Source organism: Cervus elaphus, chromosome 12 (assembly GCF_910594005.1).
Source record: "Cervus elaphus chromosome 12, mCerEla1.1, whole genome shotgun sequence".
Classification (NCBI taxonomy): domain Eukaryota; kingdom Metazoa; phylum Chordata; class Mammalia; order Artiodactyla; family Cervidae; genus Cervus; species Cervus elaphus.
In genome coordinates this window covers 78,430,233-78,437,092 of record NC_057826.1, presented here as the reverse complement: position 1 = coordinate 78,437,092, position 6,860 = coordinate 78,430,233, and the positions used below count along the sequence as shown (strand labels likewise).

The window sequence follows — 6,860 nt, the reverse complement described above, 5'->3', positions numbered from 1 at the left end:
TGCTAGGTAATGTTGTAATATACAGGGAAGGCTGGCGTGCTGCAGGCAGTCCGTGGGGTCGCAGAGTCGGACGCAGCCGAACTACAACAAATATTGTAATTACAGTGCGTGCTAAGTTACTTTAATCGTGTCCGACTCTTTGCGACCCTATGGACTGTAGCCCACCTGGTTACTCTCTCCATGGGATTCTTCAGGCGAGAATATTGGTGTGGGTTGTTATTTCCTCCTACAGGGCATCTTCCCAATTCAGGGATCGAACCGGCGTCTCTTGTGTCTCCTGCATTGGCAGGCAAGTTCTTTACCACTGGCGCCAGCTAGGAAGCCCCTGTAATAACTGATCCAGTGAAATTTGAGAATGGTCTGGAATTAGAAATTGAAGGAAGGCAGCTTCTAGGAAATACTTTCCTTCCAGAGAAAGCTTCAAGAGGAGGCTCTATCTTGCGCTGTCCTTGGGGATTGATTGAGGAGCCTCTTGTGACATTGAGGGGACAAATCTTTTTAAAAAATATTTGTTTAGTTGCAGCATGTGAACTCTTAGTCAGGACATGTGGGATCTAGCTCCCTGATCAGGGATGAACCTTGGCCTTCTGTCTTGGGAGCAAGGAGTCTTAGCCATTGGACCACCAGCGAAGTCCCCTAGGGGACAAATCTTTAAAGATGAGAAGTGAACATGCTGAAGATGGTTGTATGGAAAGATAGAAAATCCCCTGGAAAATCTCCTGAATACTTGATGATGTCATTGAGCTGTTACTGCAGCAGAGTTAGATCCACCTGTCTCTAGATTTTGTTGGGTAAGATAACTAATGGTCTTTATTATTGAAACCTTTATGACATTAATGACATATGTTGGATGTCATCGTAAACAAGCTTTTAAAAGTTGCTTTGAAAAATTAATACAGAGGTAATGACAAATATACAGCTATAGAACACTTGGCAAAAAATAAAAAACCAGAAAACCACAAAACAAACCACCTGTGGTAGACTGTTACTTTGGTCAGTCAGTTCAGTCCCTCAGTCATGTCTGACTCTTTGCGACCCCATGGACTGCAGCACCCCAGACCTCCCTGTCCATCATCAACTCTGGGAGCTTACTCAAACTCATGTCCATCCAGTCAGTGATGCTATCCAACCATCTCATTCTCTGTCTTCCCCTTCTCCTCCTGCCTTCAATCTTTTCCAGCATCAGGGTCTTTTCCAATGAGTCAGTTCTTCGCATCAGGTGGCTAAGGTATTGGAGTTTCAGCTTCAGCGTCAGTCCTTCCAATGAATATTCAGGACTGATTTCCTTTAGGATGGACTGGATCTCCTTGCAGTCCAAGGGACTCTGAAGATTCTCCAACACCACAGTTCAAAAGCATCAATTCTTTGGTGCTCAGCTTTCTTTATAGTCCAACTCTCACATCCATACATGACTACTGGAAAAACCATAGACTTGATGAGATGGACCTTTGTTGGCAAAGTAATGTCTCTGCTTTTTATTTATTTATTTATTTTTTTGATGTCTTTTTTTTTTTTTTTTCCATTTATTTTTATTAGTTGGAGGGTAATTACTTCACAACATTGTGTCTCTGCTTTTTAATATGCTGTCTAGGTTGGTCATAACTTTCCTTCCAGGGAGCAAGCATCTTTTAATTTCATGGCTGCAGTTACCATCTGCAGTGATTTTGGAGCCCAAAAAAGTAAAATCTGCCACTATTTCCACTGTTTCCCCATCTGTTTGCCTGAAGTAATGGGACCAGATGCCATGATCTTAGTTTTCTGAATGTTGAGCTTTAAGCCAACTTTTTCACTCTCCTTTTTCACTTCATCAAGAGGTTCTTTAGTTCTTCTTCACTTTCTGCCATCAGGGTGGTGTCATCTGCATATCTGAGGTTATTGGTATTTCTCCAGCTTGGGCTTCATCCAGCCCAGCGTTTCTCATGATGTACTCTGTATGTAAGTTAAATAAGCAGGGTGACAATATTCAGCCTTGACGTTCTCCTTTTCCTATTTGGAACCAGTCTGTTGTTCCATGTCCAGTTAAATGTTGCTTCTTGACCTGCATACAGATTTCTCAAGAGGCAGGTCAGATGGTCTGGTATTCCCATCTGTTTAAGAATTTTCCATAATTTATTGTGATCCACACAGTCAAAAGCTTTGGCATAGTCAGTAAAGCCGAAATAGATGTTTTTCTGTAACTCTCTTGCTTTTTCAGTGATCCAGCAGATGTTGGCAATTTGATCTCTGGTTCCTCTGCCTTTTCTAAAATCGGCTTGAACATTTGGAAGTTCATCGTTCACATATTGTTGAAGCCTGACTGGAGAATTTTGAGCATTACTTTACTAACGTGTGAGATGAGTACAATTATGCGGTAGTTTGAACATTCTTTGGCGTTGCCTTTCTTTGCGATTGGAATGAAAACTGACCTTTTCCAGTCCTATGGCCACTGCTGAGTTTTTCCCAATTTGCTGGCATATTGAGCACAGCACTTTCACAGCATCATCTTTTAGGATTTGAAATAGCTCAACTGGAATTCCATCACCCCCACTAGCTTTGTTTTTAGTGATGCATTTTGGTAGCCCCAAATGAATCTTGCCTCTCAATTTTGCACCATTGATAGTTCCCTTCTCTTGAATCTGAGCTGGCCTACCACTTGGTTTGGTCCTTAGAATTCATCCTAGGCCTATGCCGTTTGTGTGTGTGTGTGTGTGTGTGTGTGTGTGTGTGTGTCGCTCTGTCGTGTCTTACTCTTTGTGACCCCATGGACTGTGGTTGGCTAGGCTCCTCTGTCCATGGAATTCTCCAGGCAAGAATACTGGAGTGGGTTGCCATTCCCTTCTCCAGGGACCGTCTCCACCCAGGGATCAAACTTGGGTCTCCCATATTGCAGTCAGATTCTTTACCAACCGTATGCCTTAAGAAAATGTAATAGCTTCTACTTTTGCATTCAGGGGGAGGTGGCATTGGACTTCCATGCTATGTAAAGTGTAAAGCCCAACCTAACCACATGGAGGAATGCTGGCTGAGGGCTTGGCTAACAGCACCCACTGAGCTCCCAGCCAACAGTCACAACCAACTCTCCAGCCATGTGAAGAAGGTAATTTTGGAAGTGGTTTCTTCAGCCTCTACTGTAGCTGTTGATACTTTGGATGACTCTATGTGGGGCAGAGATAGGCTGTCCAGCTCTACCCAAGTTGCAGAATACAAGCAAATACAATGATTGTCATTTTAGCCACTAAGTTTTAGAGTACTTTGTTGTGTGGCAGTAGATAACTGAAATGAATTAAAATGTTATGTGAATAGGTTTTTGTACTTGAGAAAACATTTCATTACCACTAAAGCTAACTGAGGTCTGCTTATATTAGTTTGCACTTATTTCTGACTTTTTTTCTGTGTGCTTTTATTGCCTTTTCATGAAAATTAGCCCTGTTTCCCCCCTCTAGATTATACAATTCTAGAGGCAGGGAGCAAGCCTCCTATCTTTTGCACTTTTTCCCTCTCATCAAGCTTTGTTTTAGGACTTCTCTGGTGGTCCAGTGGCTAAGAATCTGCCTTCCAATGCAGGGGACTCAGGTTCAATCCCTGATCGGGGAACTGAGATTCCATGTGCAAAGCCTATACACTACAACTAGAGTCCGCATCTTCTAGAACCCATTCTCTGAAACTAGAGAAGCCCATTTGACTAGAGAAAACTCTTCCTTGAGCTGCAATGAAGACCTAGCATGACCAAAATTAAATAAAAGGTTTGTTTTAATGGAACTCAAAATTCTGTGACAGACTTTTGGTCAAGTTGTTTCCATTAAAAAGTGCTGATTTTCATACATGCTGCTATATTTAAATAGATAAACAACAAGCACCTACTGTATAGCACAGGGAATGCTGCTCAATATTCTGTAGTTATCTAAATGGGAAAAGGAATTTGAAAAAGAATAGATACGTGTGTAAGAATAACTGAATCACTTTGCTATACACCTGAAACTAACACAGCATTGTTAATCAACTATACTCAAATATAAAATAAAAATTTAAAAATGTTCAAATAAAAAATTGCTGATTTTAAAAACTAATAGCTTTAAAACTGCCCATACAAAACAAATGGTCCACAAAACATTCTCCTTTCCTTTTGAAGGTTTTGTGATGCAGTTTTATCATTAACCTTTTATTATTATTGAATCTATCTTTTATTTATCTCTATTTATCTTTATCTATCTTTTATTATTGAATGTAAATGGCCAATTGAGACAAACAGTTCTGAGACTATTCTTCCACCACTCATTAAGACTGGGGTGGCAGGTATTGGGGATAATATTCATTTAGTCTTCTGAGCTTTCTGGGAAGACTTGGTGATCTTGCCAGCTCCAGCTGTGTTCTTGTCCACTGTTTTGATGACACTCACGACCATCTATCTCATATCATGAACAGTAAAAAATGACCCAGAGGAGGATAATCAGAGAAGCTCTCAACACACATGGGCTTACCAGAAACCATATCAATGATGGCAGCATCACCTGCTTCAAGAATTAGGGGCCACTTCCAGCTTTTCCTCAGAATGACCATCAATCTTCAGCTTAGTAAACTTGCAAGTGGTGTGAGCTGTGTGACAGGCCAGCACAGGTGTGTATCCAGCACTGACTCAGCCCGATTGGTTCAAGATAATCACCTTGAGCTGTGAAGCCAGCTACTCCCATTGGTGGGTCATTTTTGCTGTCCCCAGCTGCATTGCCACAATGAATATTTTGACGTCAAAATCCACCTTGTCCCCAGGAAGGGAGTCACTCAGAGGTTCATGATGCATTTCAATAGACTTTACTTCAGTTGTAACATTAACTGGAGAGCACCAGTCTGCATTGGACATATAGGGACAGTACCAGTGCCACCAATCTTATAGATGTCTTAGAGGAGCAGATGCAAGGGCTGGTCAGTTGGAAAAATTGGTGGCAGGAGGCAGTCCAGAGCTTCAAGCAGCATGGTTCCACTGTCTTTGCCATCTTTACAGGTGAATTTCCAGTTCTTGAACCAAGGTGTGTTAGCACTTGGCTCCAGCATGTTGTCACCATTCCAACCAGAAATTGGCACAAATGCTACTATGTCAGGGTCGTAGCCAATTTTCTTAATGTAGGTGCTGGCTTCCTTAATGGTTTCCTTGTAGTATCTCTTCTGGCTCTAGGGTGGCTCAGTAGAATCCATTTTGTTAACACTAATGATTAGTTGTTTAACATTCAGAATATAGGCCAGAAGGGCATGCTCACAGGTCTGCCCATTCTTGGAAATGACTGCTTCAAATTCATCAACACCAGCAACAACAATTGGGACAGCACAGTCAGACTGAGATATGTCTGCAATCATGGTGTTGATAAGTCTTTGTGTTTTGGGGCATCAATGTTGGTCACATAGCACGTGCTGGCTTCGAATTTCCTTGGGGAGATGTTAATGGTGATATCTCACATTCAGCTTTCAGTTTATCCAAGACCCAGACATACTTGAAGGAGACCTCTCCCATCTCAGCAGCCTCTCTCTCAAACTTTTTGATGGTTCTTTGTCAATTCCACCACATTTGTAGATCAGATGGCCAGTAGTGGTAGACTTGCCTGAATCTACCTGTCCAATGACAGCAATGTGGATATGAGTCTTTTCCTTTCCCATTTTGGCTTAGATTTAGGGATGGTTTTTATGACACATGTTCCTGGTGGCACACCCTTTGTGAAAAAGCCTTTTGCGCCTGCTTTTAAAAAATTTTAAAGTTGCCTTTCATCTCGTTTATTTACTAAAAATAATTCTCTGTATTGTTTATTAATTTATTTTTTGGCGGTGCTGGTTCTTTGTTGCTGCTTATGGGCTTTCTCTTCACTGTGGTTTGAGGGCTTCTCACTGATGGCTTCTCTTGTTTGGGAGCACATGCTCTGCACTAAGGCTTCAGTAGTTGTGGCATGGACTTAGTTGCCCCAAGGTATGTGGAATCTTCCTGGACCCGGGATTGAAACTATACCCCCTGTATCGGCAGGAGGATTCTTAACCACTGGACCACCAGGGAAGTCCTAACTTGAGAACTTTTAATTTCCTCTTCTCTCCTCTGCTTGTATACATAATCTTTCTTCCCTGTATTGGAACATACACACACACACACACACACACACACACACACACACACACCAAAAAACTTTGTTTGACTTTGATGGAACTCTTCACCTCTTTTCTAATCCTTTTATTGTTGCTCGTTTAAGAATGAAACTCCATTTTCTAAATGCACAGTTGCTCCTAGTTCTGCTCTCTTGACTCCTCCTGCTCCTTCAGCTTCTGTCCCTGTGATTCAAATTGCTCATTGAATAGCAGTCCTGGCTTCTTAATCACAAGGCAAAAGTGTTTTTTTTCCAGTCCTCCCTGTTTTAGCTTCTCTGTGGTATTTGACACTGTTGATCTCCCTTTTTTCTAAAACTCTCTTCTCTTGATTTTCATAGCACAACATATGATTTTCTTCTCATCTTTTTGCTCTAAACTTTTCAAAACAGTTTGGATGACTAAATGTCGTTGAGCCTAATTTCCATTTCCATTTTGCAGTTTGAAGGGGTCATGAAGTGGTTGTGGGTGTTACCAGAAGCCAGTTGCGGTTCATTAGGCTTTGTAGGATGATGTGCAGCGATGTCAAAGCTTCCTCATTTGGGAGTATAGGTATTTGATTGTGCCAAGGCTGGTTAAAGTAACCAATCCTATAAGAGATTAATGCTCCCTATGTAGTGTTTTCCCTAAACAGAGCTTACCTTTCCAATTCTATAATTCTCTGTTGCAGTCCTTCAATTTCTAATCTCTCTGATAGATTAATTCCATTGCTGGGGCAATGGTCAAACTCTCTCTTCTGATTTTTGCTTTTCATTTCCTAATGGTGT

General features: G+C 41.5%; 1 pseudogene; it reads right to left on the bottom strand.

Annotated features, from left to right (window-relative positions):
• Positions 1–4,288: 4,288 nt before the first annotated feature.
• On the bottom strand, positions 4,289–5,622 carry LOC122704670 (annotated as a pseudogene).
• Positions 5,623–6,860: the final 1,238 nt, after the last annotated feature.